The following is a 13,233-nucleotide window of genomic DNA, read 5'->3' on the forward strand; positions in this document are numbered from 1 at the left end:
TCCAAGGGTAAGGGCTCTGAGTTAGCATCAAGTTGGAACTTTGTAAACTCCCTAGAAGCACACATGTCACTGAGAGGTGTTTTGTATGTTACCGATTTCAAACAAGCCAGCCAATCAAGACCGTGTCTGCACAGTGAACTGTGGAAGTCCCAGGGTCAGGGAACCCATGTCCACTGGGCAGGGCATTGGCAAGGCCTCCTTGGTTAAGAAGGGGACAACATGAGCTCTTTTCCCTAAGAAATGGCAAGGCACTGGGGCTGGACCCATTCTAACCTTTAGCCATCACTGACACAGTGGCTAGAATGGGGCTCTGCAGAGAATACCTACTTTTCAGACACCTTGATAAAGCAAACCAAAGGTGCCTCCAAGCACTGGGCCCTGCTACAGCCACTGAAAGGGCCTCTCTTGGTTACAGGCTTGTCTCCACAGGGCTCTTGTGCTGGACAGAGACAGCAATGAAGGACTTGGTATGCACATATACAGCTGTCCTGCATGAGTTCATAGGGCAATATGTGCTCCAGTACATGAAATATTAAGATGTGTGCTGTATTCTCATGTGCTGTCTTGGCTTCTTCTCCCATGGCTGTGTGACTATGACTACTATGACTAAAGCAACCTAGGAAAGAAAAGTGGTCCTGGCTTGCAGTTCCAGGGTGGTGTCTATCATGGCTGGGAAATCAAGGTAGCAGGAACTTGAAGCCGATGGTCACCTGGAATCTACAACCAAGATGCAGAGAGCAAAGGATGGCTGCTGCTGTTCAACTCCCTTTCTCCACTTACACAGTCCAGGATCCCAGCCAGGGAGTGGTGCCGCCCACAGTGGGCAGGTCTTCCCACCTTAACATAGCCAAGATAATTCTCCATAGGCATGCCCAAGGGTTCTTTTCCCAGGTGATTCAAGATTCTGCCATCTGAGAGTTAACAGTAACCATCAGAGAGCTGGAGAGATGGCTCAGTAGTTAAGAGCACTTGTTTTTGCAGAGGGCCTGAGTTTAGATCCCAATAATCAGATGGTAACTCAGAACTATCTATAATTCCAGATCCAAGAGATGCAACATTCTCTTCGGAGTTCCACAGGCACAAGGCACATATGTTGTACAGACAGATATACATGCAAGCAAAATACCCAAACTCATAAAATAAATATATCTAAAAAATCATTATCACATGTAATATCACACACGTGGCATGTAATGCTTTCCACATCCCTGTGTGCTTGGTATATGTGCACATGATGTGCACATACATGTACATGTACCCATGGTCTCCCATACCTATGCACACACTCATGCATGTGAACATAGTCTGATGTACTTATATATACACTTGTATATTCACATGTATATGGTATCCCATACCTGTGTAGACATCCATGCATGTACACATGGTCTGGTACTTATATACACACTTGTGTACACACATGCACATGTGCCCATGGTATCCCACACATGTGTACACACTCAGGCACATAAATGCATATTTTCTCATGGTTTACTTAGGGTTCTCTAAAAGAACAGAACTTATAGGATGATACATAAATATATATTCATTCATTTACATATAATTTATTAGAGTGGCTTACAGGCTGTGGTCCAGCTAGTCCAACAAATCTGCCTACAAACAAAGGTTCAAGAATCCAGTAGTTTTTCATTCCGTGAGGCTGGGTGTCTCAACTGGTCTTTAGTGTGTGCCAGAATCATAAGGATGTAGGTTCTAATGCCAGTGAAGAAATGGACTTGTGAGTGAGAGCAAAGGTAAGCAAAGAGAGCAAGCTTCCTTCTTCCAAGTTCTCTACATAGGCCATAGGTTGCTAGCAGAAGATGCAGCCCAGATCTTCCCACTTCAAATGACTTCATTATGAGAAAAAAAAATCCCACAAGTGTGCCCAGCTGCTTGAGTTTTAATTAATTCCTGAAGAAGTTAAGATGACAACCAAGAATAGTCACCACAGCCTCCCACACCTATGTTCAGACTCGTGCACACATGCACATGGGCTCCCATACTGCTGTGCACACAAACGAAACTCTCCCCTGAAGCTGAAGCCAGAATAACTAGCTCAGGACTGAGGGAGGCCAAAGGCAAGTTTCAGAAGATCTGTGCTCCTAGAGATCGAGGAATTGTGCTCTGGCACCTTCGCAGACATTAAGCCCTGTCTTTCTGCTGCTGGGCCAGTGTGGGGCACAACCCAGCTCTGTTTGATGCAGGAATGACCATATGGCCCTGGCGAAGGGAAGAGCCATTTGATCAATCTTTGATCCATCTGTAGTGAGCAGGCCAGTGAGGTCCTAATGAGGTCTGGCCAGGAGAGCCCCCGAGGCCTGTGACCCTGTGATCAAAGACAAGCCCTTTTCAGGCTAGCAGCCACTCAGCTAGACTTGGCCTCCCAAGAGCATCAGCCACAGGACCACAGACAATCAGAAATTCACTCCATCCTCCTGCTATGCTCACCTACAAGGCTTACAAAGGGCTCCCTTCCTAGTTATCCCCCAGCCTCGGGAGCTCAGCTTTGGTGGTAGACAGCTAAAAAGCCCTGTCTCCCCCAGACCTGGTGCCACCCTACCTGGCAAAAGCTAAGCAATGTGATATTTTCAGGGCCTCTTGTCTTCAGGTGGGTTCCATGTGCCTTTTAGGTCAGAAGAGAGCCGGTCTGGGAAAGGAGTTCTGTGTCCCCCTCGGGAAATGGGTACAGGGTAAGAACTTCAGCTTATTAGAAGTCGATGGGCAGCCACGACAGCAGGAGTCTACTGTGACCACCTTAACAGTCACCCTCTTCACTGGCACCCCTAGATAGTCATATTAAGACTCTTTCATCAGAGGCATGAAGATCTGGCTCTCTCTAGGGAGTCCTGGTGCCAGGTGTCACCTGCTCCAAGCCTCCAGCAAGGCTACAGTCTTGGTAAGGGCCTTCTATCCGCCATTCCCAGCAACACGTCTGCAGTAATATTATATTAATAAATCCTGGTGCAGAGTTCCTCCCAGCCTTGGACCATTTATGTTCCCAGATAAAAGGTGCACACACAGTCTTTATATTTAATATGCCTTAAGCAGCACAGTAGCTGGCAGCTGCCTACCCTCCATGCTGTTAGAATCCACCTCCCACCGATAACTCCAGGTTACTACTTACTACCTTCTATGTTCCATCTTGGCTGCTCTCTACCCAATTGAGCAGCCCTCTGGGCCACATTTTCTTGTCCCTTTTACATGCTGTTCTCCTGGCTTCTCTACCCCATAGTGACTCTTGTCTCTCTCCTCCTGCTGCTTCCTCGCAGTCCCAAACCAAGGAACTGTAAATCCTGCCACTCTCTCTTCTCCCCAACTATTGGCTGTTGGCATCTTTATTTACCAATCAGAATTAACTAGGAGCAGGTTCACAGAAGCTACGTGCATACCCCTTCATACAAACAATTTTGGGGGATTCAAATTAACATTAAAATACAAACAACTACATATGTCTCCATAAACTAGAAGAAATGTGTCTGCCATCTGCAAGTGAGCAGTAACACACATCGCTGACACTGTGGCTAACCTCTTTCTATAGGAGACCATTGCTGCATCCAGTCACTTCTGTAGACCCCAGACTATAGCCTACTACCCTCGACTGGGCACATATGCTGGCTGAAGCCATCAGTTGTGGGATGACCAACCTAAACTCTGGGTGTGTGTCAGCCTCTGGATTTTATTCCAAGATAGTTTCTGAGGTTTCCCTGGGTCCCAAAAAGGGTGTCAGGGGCCACAATGCACAGCAACCCACCCTGTTTTTGTTTGTTCATTTGTTTGGTTAGTTGGTTTTAGTTGACCAAACATTCTCCCAGCAGCCCGACCATCTTACATGGGCATGCCCACTCAGTCTCTGCTTAAGTACCATATGTACCCTGAAGTAACCTCATGACCAGCTGACCCCTGATGCCCAGAGCCAGCCCAACTGAGCTCAACTAGTGACTGTAACTTATTGATGTAAAGACTGCATATTTATAGCTAACTCAGAACTGCTTCACAGGCCGTGGAGGTGGGACCTAACCTGTGCCCAGGTCGCCTTAGAAGCATTGTATGAAAGTGGAGTGACACAGGGCCACTTAAATTGTGAATGGCAGGAAACAATTAATCTAACTTTAATGTTTTCAATTTGATTACCCATAAATAAGACTACTTCTAAAGTATTTACTCTAGCTTCTAGATTTTTATCAGTTTTTTCTTGAGTTATAATTGCTGGGAACACAGTTTTTGAAAGCTGATTAACAAGTTCTGTAGTATGAACCTGTTGAACTAGTGCTGTGGTAGGGGATGTGACTGGCCTCAAAATTCCAGGTAAGTCAATAATTTTTAATATAAGGGCAGCAACAAATCTTTTTGGTCTAGTAAGAGCTTTGGAAATGGTATCAAATGCATAAATGTCTGGGTCATCAAACCAAGGCTGGCTTAGATTTATAAGTAATAAAACATAAGAAGGTTAATTTAGCAAAACGAAAGTTCTTTCTTCCCAAGAGGAATTAATACACTTAGTAACCATTCAGGAGGAAATTTTACAGTAATAAAAGGAATTAGACTTAGACATTGTTAAGGCATTTGTTTGTTTGCTTGTTTCCATCAATATAACACAAGAAGCTGAAACACAAGCCTGTTTTCCTAATGTTTCAGGCTGTTGGATGTTAGGCCTTCTTAACTCTACAAAACCTGAAGCAGTGAAAACCAGCTGTTTCCTGAGACTCTCCCTCTTAGTTGAAGACCTTGAAGTGGTAGCACCAATTCTGAGGCTGTGGCTTCTGGGTTGTGATCAGGAAGGTTAATATCCTGATGGCTCATTGGAGACAACCCTCACTTCTTCATATCACAGGGGTGGATATGAGTTCTATCATTGGTCCAGCTGTTGAGACGGCCATAAGAGAACTTCCATAAGATCAAATCAGGTGGTCAAGCATCCAAATGGGGGAGTTAGCATCCTGTGAAAAATCACAAGCATACCCTCAATCCACAGTTCAAAAATCATGGAGGCCTTTCCACTGCTCTCTTGACAGATTTTTTTTAAACCCCAAATGGTTGTGACCCATACATAAATTGAGAAACTGCTCCGAGTTATCTGCCAGACTGACTGCTCAGTTCATTGTCCTATTGCATTGTAAGATAGGAATTCTTCCGTCTCTGCTATTTAGTTGTGTCCCTAATACTTAGTCTTTTATTTACCTATTTATTGAGATTATATATTAATAAACACATTATAATAAAATATCTGATAGACTTTAACATGACCCATAGTCTTATAAATTTAAATATTTTTAAAATCTGTTTTTAAAACATCCAGGTTTTCATTTTTTTTAAAACTCCAAAACTTTCTTAAGAAGTGTAAAATCAGGACTGGAGAGATGGCTCAGCGGTTAAGAGCACAGATGCTCTTCCAAAGGTCTTGAGTTCAAATCCCAGCAATCACATAGTGGTTCACAACCACCCATAGTGAGATCTGATGCCCTCTTCTGAGGTGTCTGACGACAGCTGCAGTGTACTTACATATAACAAATAAATAAATAAATAAATAAATCTTTAATAAAAATAAAGACGTTTAAAATCTCTCAATTCTGTGTTTTTGCAGTAGCAAAACAGAGTACCTTTTTAAAAATAAAGACATAGAGAATAACCATGATTTTTAGAAGACAAAACCAAGCTTTAACAGTGTAAACAATTTAGTGTCTCTAAAATAAGTACCAAGTAGATTACTTTGATGTTGTAGAGTTTGGTTGCCAGCAAGTATGTTCTTACACCAAATGCATGGAGGTGCAGCTCTAGTGGCTAATTAAACAAGCATTGTTTTAAATTATATCTTCTATAAATCTTGTTTTTAAGATAGGCATGAATTTTATAAAAAAAATCTTAACACGATTTTCTTTCTTTATTTTTAAAAGATTTTATTTTATGTATGTGAGTACACTGTCACTATCTTCAGACACACCAGAAGAGGATATCAGATCCTATTGCTGTAGTGGTGAGCCACCATGTAGTTTCTGGGAAATGAACTTAGGACCTCTGGAAGAGCAGCCAGTGCTCTTAACTACTGAACTATCTCTCCAGCCTGGAGACCTGTTTTCTTGATAAACACATGCCACATGTTGTTGTCTAGAGCAGCTCCAACCCTAAGTCATGAGTTGTAAGATAACATTTTATTTAACAGTTGTTACAGATTTGTAAACATACCCAATAACTTCTAAGCCAATAATCTATAACCAAGACATACAGAAATAGTAAACTCATCCACTTAAGACCAAATCAGAAACAACCATGTAATGACAGTGCTGGGCTTCTCACCAAAGGTACAGAGCTCAAAGGGCTGTGTTAGTTTATCAGGTTTTGTTGTCCCAATTCAGCTGTTTTTTTCTGGAAATCCTTGAAATGAGTTAAAGCTAAGTCAAGGGATGAATGGCTGGCAGATGACATTTGGCCTCTTCCTCTGAATATGAAACAGAACAATAATCAAGCAACTATCATAATATCCTCTTAACACATCAAATAGGAGTTTAAATTCAACAGTAGTGATTTTTACAAATGGGTGAATCCAATTTATAGGTCCTAAGATATAGGTCATTTAACACTGGGAGCTTATCTAGCCTTGATTCTAAAGGCTGGTGGGGCACTATGTCCTTAAAACATGACCCAAATAATTAAATGGAGGTTGTAGCTTTATTTTTTTTCTGGGACCATCTTAAGCCCAGAAGGAGACAACTGAGAAAGCAGTTGTTGTAACACTTTATGCAGGTAGGCTCTGTCCTTGTGGAAAATGAGAATATCATCCATATAATAAACTAAATAAGCCTATGAATGTTTATCTCTCTCTCTCTCTCTCTTTTTTTTTTTTTTTTTTGTAAAGCCTTATCTGCAAAGTTTTGACTAAGGGTAGGACTATTAATCATACCTTGGGGGAAGACTTTCCATTGATAGCTATAATATGGCTGCCTTAAGTTTGTAGAGGCAAATCTTTTACATCACTGAGAACTCAAAGGAAGAATAAAGAAGCAATCCTATAAGTCTATGACTAGGATAACAATCATCCTATAAGTCTATGACTATGATAAAAATCATCCTATAAATCTATGGCTATGATAACAATCATCCTATAAATCTATGACTATGATAACAATCATCCTATAAGTCTATGGCTATGACAACAATCATCCTATAAGTCTATGACTATGATAGCAATCATCTTATAAGTCTATGGCTATGACAACAATCATCCTATAAGTCTATGACTATGATAACAATCATCCTATAAGTCTATGGCTATGACAACAATCATCCTATAAGTCTATGACTATGATAACAATCATCCTATAAATCTATGACTATGATAACAATCATCCTATCAGTCTATGACTATGATAACAATCATCCCTAGGATCAGCAGAGGGGAGGACAGTTCAGGTTGAAGAGCTCCTACATCTCCCACAATCTTGATTTTTCTCAAGTCTTATAGGAGCCTCCATTTTCCTGATTTTTTTAAATAACAAATATAGGAATATTCCAGGGACTATTGAAGGAGTCTATATGTCCCAGTTGCAATTGATCATTGACCAAATCTGTCACTGCTTACATCTTTTCTATAGATAGGGGCCATTGATCCACCAATATAGGAGTCTCAGATTTCCAAGTTATGGGGTCAGCAGCCATTTTAACAGTTGCCCTTAAGAAAAAAAATCCATCAAATCCTAACCCCCATCTATGTCATAGGGCGTCATCCATTCACTAGTTAAACTTTCTGCTAAAGTAATTGTATGTGGAGAGCTGAGGCCATAATCTGCACTGGCCTACTGAAGTTCTTTGAGGAGTTTATACTCAAAGGGCTCCCATGAGGGCTCCTCATCTGCCCATATTAGGATTTGGGCACTCTTGGCCATGTTAGCAGCCTGCCTAAGCACATTCTAATTTTAAGAAGTCTCAACACACATAGATTCAGGTCCATTCTCTTAATGAACCTTCCCTAGTCTGTCCCAGGTTTCTAAATCCAATGTCCCTGGTCTAGATCCCAAGGGACTAAGTTGCTGCATGAATTGTAAGAAAGAAACCAATTGAGAAGTGCTAACTTTGATTCTCTCTTTCTTTAAAGTACATTATATTATGTCTATAAAGTATCTTCTTTCTTTAGACTCCTATGGTCCATGACTTATAGTTTTTGTCTTTTCACCCTTATCTACCTGGTCTATCTCTTACCCAGGGGCTTGTGAAACCCTTTGGTTAAGTTTTATATGTGCTGCAAGTACACTTAGCTCTGTGGGTTCAGAGTCAGAGTAAACCACAAGGCAGTAACAACAGAGCCACCCTGTTCCTCTCCTCGGTCCTATGGCCTGTGTCTTCTCAGATGGAAATATCCCCAAAAACAGAGGCACAAACTCATTAGCTGCTTTCTATGTGTCCATCAGCTCTCCACCACTGTGACAAAATACCCAAGAGAATCCACTTCAAAAGATGGCAGATTTGTTCTGGTTTTTATGTTCAGAGGCCTCAGTTCCTAGCCATTTGAACCAGTGCTAACATAGCACATCATGGGAGCAATCACAGAGCAGAGGCAGATGCTCATTTTGTGGCATCTAGGAAACAAACAGAAAGGCAGAGGGGCATCTAGGAATGCTATCCATTTAAGGGGACAGTCCCCAATGTCGTAACTCCACCCACAACCCCCACTGAGTACTCATTTGTAAAGGGCTACCACATCCTAGAAGGATCATGATGGTGCAAAAATCTTCATCTCATGAACCTTGGTGACATGTGAGACGTCCACTGCTGCACTGTAGGACAGTCTCACTGTTGTGTGGTGCCAGGCCCCACTGGTGCCAAAGACAGCCCACCTTTGTGTAAGACTCACTTCTCCAATTGACAAGGGTCCCAGTTAGACAGGGAAGTCATGAATCAGCCATGTCCACATGCCTATGCCATGAAAGGAGTCCCTGAACTTGGGCAACTTGTTGGGACAATTGTGTGGGGACAGGTAGGAGTGACTCTTTAGTGAAGAGAAAGCAAGATTGAGACATACTACAGGTATTAGCCATACATGCAGGCTAGTGCAGCTCCTCTCTGCCCTCACTGTCCCTCCTTGTGTATACTATGAGTGTTTTTAAGAATCACTGACAAAAGCACCCAGCTGTGGAACAGCATAAAGAAAAAGAAACTGACATATGTCTGTGGGCTCCTCATTCCAAGGGATAGCCAGGCTCAGGGGCAGCTGCATCCCCACAGCCATTCAGGAGCCTGTGCATATGATCATATGTGTGGTCACCAAAAGAACCGAGGTGTAGCCTAGACCACAGCTGCAGCACACATTTGGAGGCTACCCAGCCATGAAGGAGCATGCTCTTGAGGACAGCCACAACAACTGGAATTCCAATGGCTTCTCTCCAAGTGTCACAGGACTCTAGACCAAAGAGTGCATTTCAGTTACGAGTCAGCCATTTTGGCCCATGGGAGTATGTCTCAGGCCTGAGCCATGGGCCACACCAGATTGGATTACACATTCACTTTCCCAAAGCACTGTCCATCTGTCAGTTCTCACACCACTCAGCACCACTCTGTCCTGGTCTCTTGTCCTGTTGCTGTATTAAAATATTCTGACAAAGGCAACCTCACAGGTAAAGGGCTTATTCTAGTTCACAGTTCCATCACAGCAGGGAAATCAAGACAGTGGCAGCTGCTCAGATCACATCCACTATCAGGAAGCAGAGAGCAATGAATGCTTGTTGCTGCTCAACTCTACCTTCTCCAATTACATAGTCCAGTCCCCCAGTGAGTAGGCCCTCCCACTTCAATTAATGCATTCAGGGTAACCCCCCACAGCCATGCCTAGATGTCTGTCACATAGGGAATTCTGAGTTCTGTGAAACATTAACACTAAGGCCAGGCAGTGGTGGCACATGTCTTTAATCACAGCACTCGGGAAAGGAGGAGGGGGATCCCTGAGTCTGAGGTCAGTGTGGTCTACAGCATGACTTCCAGGACAACCAAAGATGCACAGAAAAACCCTCTCTTGAAAAACAAAACAAAACAAAACAAAGCAAAAAAGTTAACACTAAACTACTACAGCTGGTGAGCAGAAATTAATTTTTCAGCGAGCACTGGGTAGCAGAAATCATGCATTGAACATCAGAGGACCTGGATGAGTTATCTGTCTCACAAAAAAAAACTGCCCAGGGTCACCAGGATACGTGATGCCCTGCACAACCAGGTTATATGATGCCCTGCCACTCTGTGAACTATGCTCACATCTGTCTCTTCCTGTACGAGAAGGGATAGTAGATGGTCCAAAGCCTTTACCTGCCTGTTGCTTACCTTCTCTCTCTCCTGTGCCCACGACAGAGTGAAGAGCATGCAGATAAGGAGTCAGACACTAGCAGCCACAAGGATTCCTATTATGACTAAGAATAGAAAACTCCAAGTGGACAGAAGTGGGGTTGGGGTGGGGATAATGCCGAAGAAGTGACCACTTAATTGAGTGTCCTGCTGAATGATGCCAGCCCCCTGACCCAGCCAGCTTACAACAATTTCAAGGCATGATAGGTACCCAGGCTGGGTTCCAAGTTGAGACCAAGGTAAGGTGTGGAATGTCCTCATAAAGCTGATCCCTTAGTTCTAACTGCCCTAAATTTCAACAGCAGAGACATGGCATCTATTCAGCCTAGGAGGACCACAGCAAAGTAACAGAGAGAAACTTGTCTCTCAGACCCACACTACCCCAGCTTGGCCTTTGGTAACCTTAGAGGCCCCTCTGTGAGCATGACCATTGCCTTAGCATCCAGGCAACTGGAAAGACTGGCTTCTGTCAAAGCAGGCCACTGCCTACAGGCTGGGAATCCTGCTCCAGCCCTCCTCACTGGCCAGGAACACACTCCCTACAACAGGGACTGGAAAGACCACAGACAGGACCTAGACATGCCAATGAGGCAGAAATACCCCTCTCCCATTTCCTGCAAAGTAGAAGGTCCTGAGATCCCAGCAATCCCATCCCCAGAACCAAGCTGTTCAGTAAGACCACAATCTTTGGACATCACCATGACCCCTATGGAAGCTCCCTACTCTGTCCTGGTGGGGCCTGATAAAGACATCAAGAGTCAGCACACAACTTCTTGGACAGCAGGGACAGCTGGCCTCCACTGTTTCCAACTTTTTCTCCCCAATTTAATCAAACTGCTTCCTGGGTTCCTATGTCCCTGTCTCATGGGCTCAGCATCAGCCCCTCCTTAGAAGCTCAGGCCTAATTCCATGTCCCTACCCTCATGTCCTCCAGCTCCTCAAGCTGGCCACACATGCAGAGACCTCACCCTGACCTCCATCAAGGTCAAGGTGTTTGTCTCTCTGCCCCTCCCTTGTCTTCTGCCCTCCCTCTCCCATCATCTCCCTTGCTTCTCCTCCACCCCTTCTTATAGCTAGCTCTCTGCCCTTCCCAGACTCCTGCCTCCACACAGGAGCTTCTTTCAGCTTCCATCCCTCATCAGCTCCTCACAGGGATCCCACAGCTGTTCCCAGCATCCTTCAGAATGGCCCCCAAACATGCCTGTGTGGTCATACTCCTCTGGGCCTGAGTCCCGAGGATGCCATTGGAGGAGCTGACTGTCAGAGTCCTCCCCTGGTGCCTTTCTGGAAGGATCTCTGCAGTCCCTGTGGTTGGGTGGATCTCTTTGGGGAACAGGAAGTTATAGACAGAGCAACTGCCACTTGATGAGACTGGCCTTGGGGTTCCACAAAAGTAGATCAGGAGACAAGGACTCAGGAGTCAGGAGACTGGGAATTCACTGGCAGTGTGACTCTGCAAAAGTGTGTGGCGGGAAGAGAGTGGGAAAGTGTTCTCAAAGGGTGGGGAGAGGAGCCAGTCACAGAACCAGAGAACTTGGGAAGCTGAAATGAAGAGCAGCCAGGTGCCTGTCAGCCAACTACCATCTCTCCTTGGCTGAAGGTTTTCTCCCCAGGCATGCCATTCATGTTCCCCCTAACAGGCTTAAGCCATGGAGGGTTGCTACTTACTGGCTTGTTTCTTATGGCTTGCTCAGCCGCTTTCTTATATATCCAGGGTCACCTGCCCAAGAGGTGGCACCACCCACAATGGGCTGGGCCCTCCCACATTTTAGAAATGCACTGTGGGCCTGCCAGAGGGCCAATCTTATGGAAGCATTTTCTCTGCTGTTGTTCCCTCTTCTTAGATGACCCTAGCTTGTGTCAGGTTGACAAAATAGCAACAGTGTAACCAGGACACAAGCTCATTAAGCTTCTGGAGGCAAATGACCCTCTTTTGCCTCACCCTCTTGAGAGAAGCCAGCCTCCCAGGGAAGTCACAGCTCCTGTTTAATAAAACCATCAGCAGCCACTCTCAGGAGCTGATTTTCCTGAATGGAACTGTACCTCTTCTTTCCAGGCTTTGATTTCCTCTGGGACCCTCCATGGAAATGCACACTTGGCCAGGGATCTCTGGCCTGCTCAGTCTCATAGTGGGCCCAATAGGGAACAAGGGAAAGCTAAGACAAAGAGGGACCCCCCCGAAGACACACGATGGGCTAAGCTGACTGTGAGGACCTCACAAATGGTGCCTTCATCCCAGCAGCCCCTCCTCCTGAGCAGCCAGTCTACAGAGGTGCTCTGTGAGTTTAGTGTAAGTTGCCCCCTCCAAGAGAGACTACACTCTCCTTGTAGGAGCTCTGAAACCCCAGACAGCATCCCCCATCTAAGAACAGCTCCATGGTGCATGGGGGAGGGGAGCAGGGGAGCAGGTGGGGGTGGAGTAGCCAATGCAGAGATCCAAAATCCTTGGCCATCTTTTTGGTAGCAATGTGGCCACCAGCCAAAGAATAGAGTAGGACAAAACCAAAAGCTCCTCCTCTGGAGCCTTGGGAGAGGTGGCCTATGTCACCTGGATCTCAGATACCAAAACTGAATACTTTCTGTTACTTTGTGCTTTCAGCTTTCTGGCCACTTACTGCACTGGCCTGTCTGACCAAGCAGCTGTGTGTGGGCTATAGACTACCTTGCTAGGCTGCACAGAGGAAGGTCATGCTCCGATGGCCTAAGTCTGATCCTTGGTCAAGCGTGCTATTGTTACCAATAGTTGTCACCCTCAGCAGCACTCCCTGCAGGCAGCAGATCCAGAGCCTTTTCTGCCCAATCTCCATGGAGATGCCAGCCACGGCTCAATACATGTGCAGGGAATGAATGGTGTCTTAGTCAGGGTTTCTATTCCTGCACAAACATCATGACCAAGAAGCAAGTTGGGGAGGA

Source organism: Mastomys coucha, unplaced genomic scaffold, assembly GCF_008632895.1.
Source record: "Mastomys coucha isolate ucsf_1 unplaced genomic scaffold, UCSF_Mcou_1 pScaffold15, whole genome shotgun sequence".
Taxonomy (NCBI): Eukaryota; Metazoa; Chordata; class Mammalia; order Rodentia; family Muridae; genus Mastomys; species Mastomys coucha.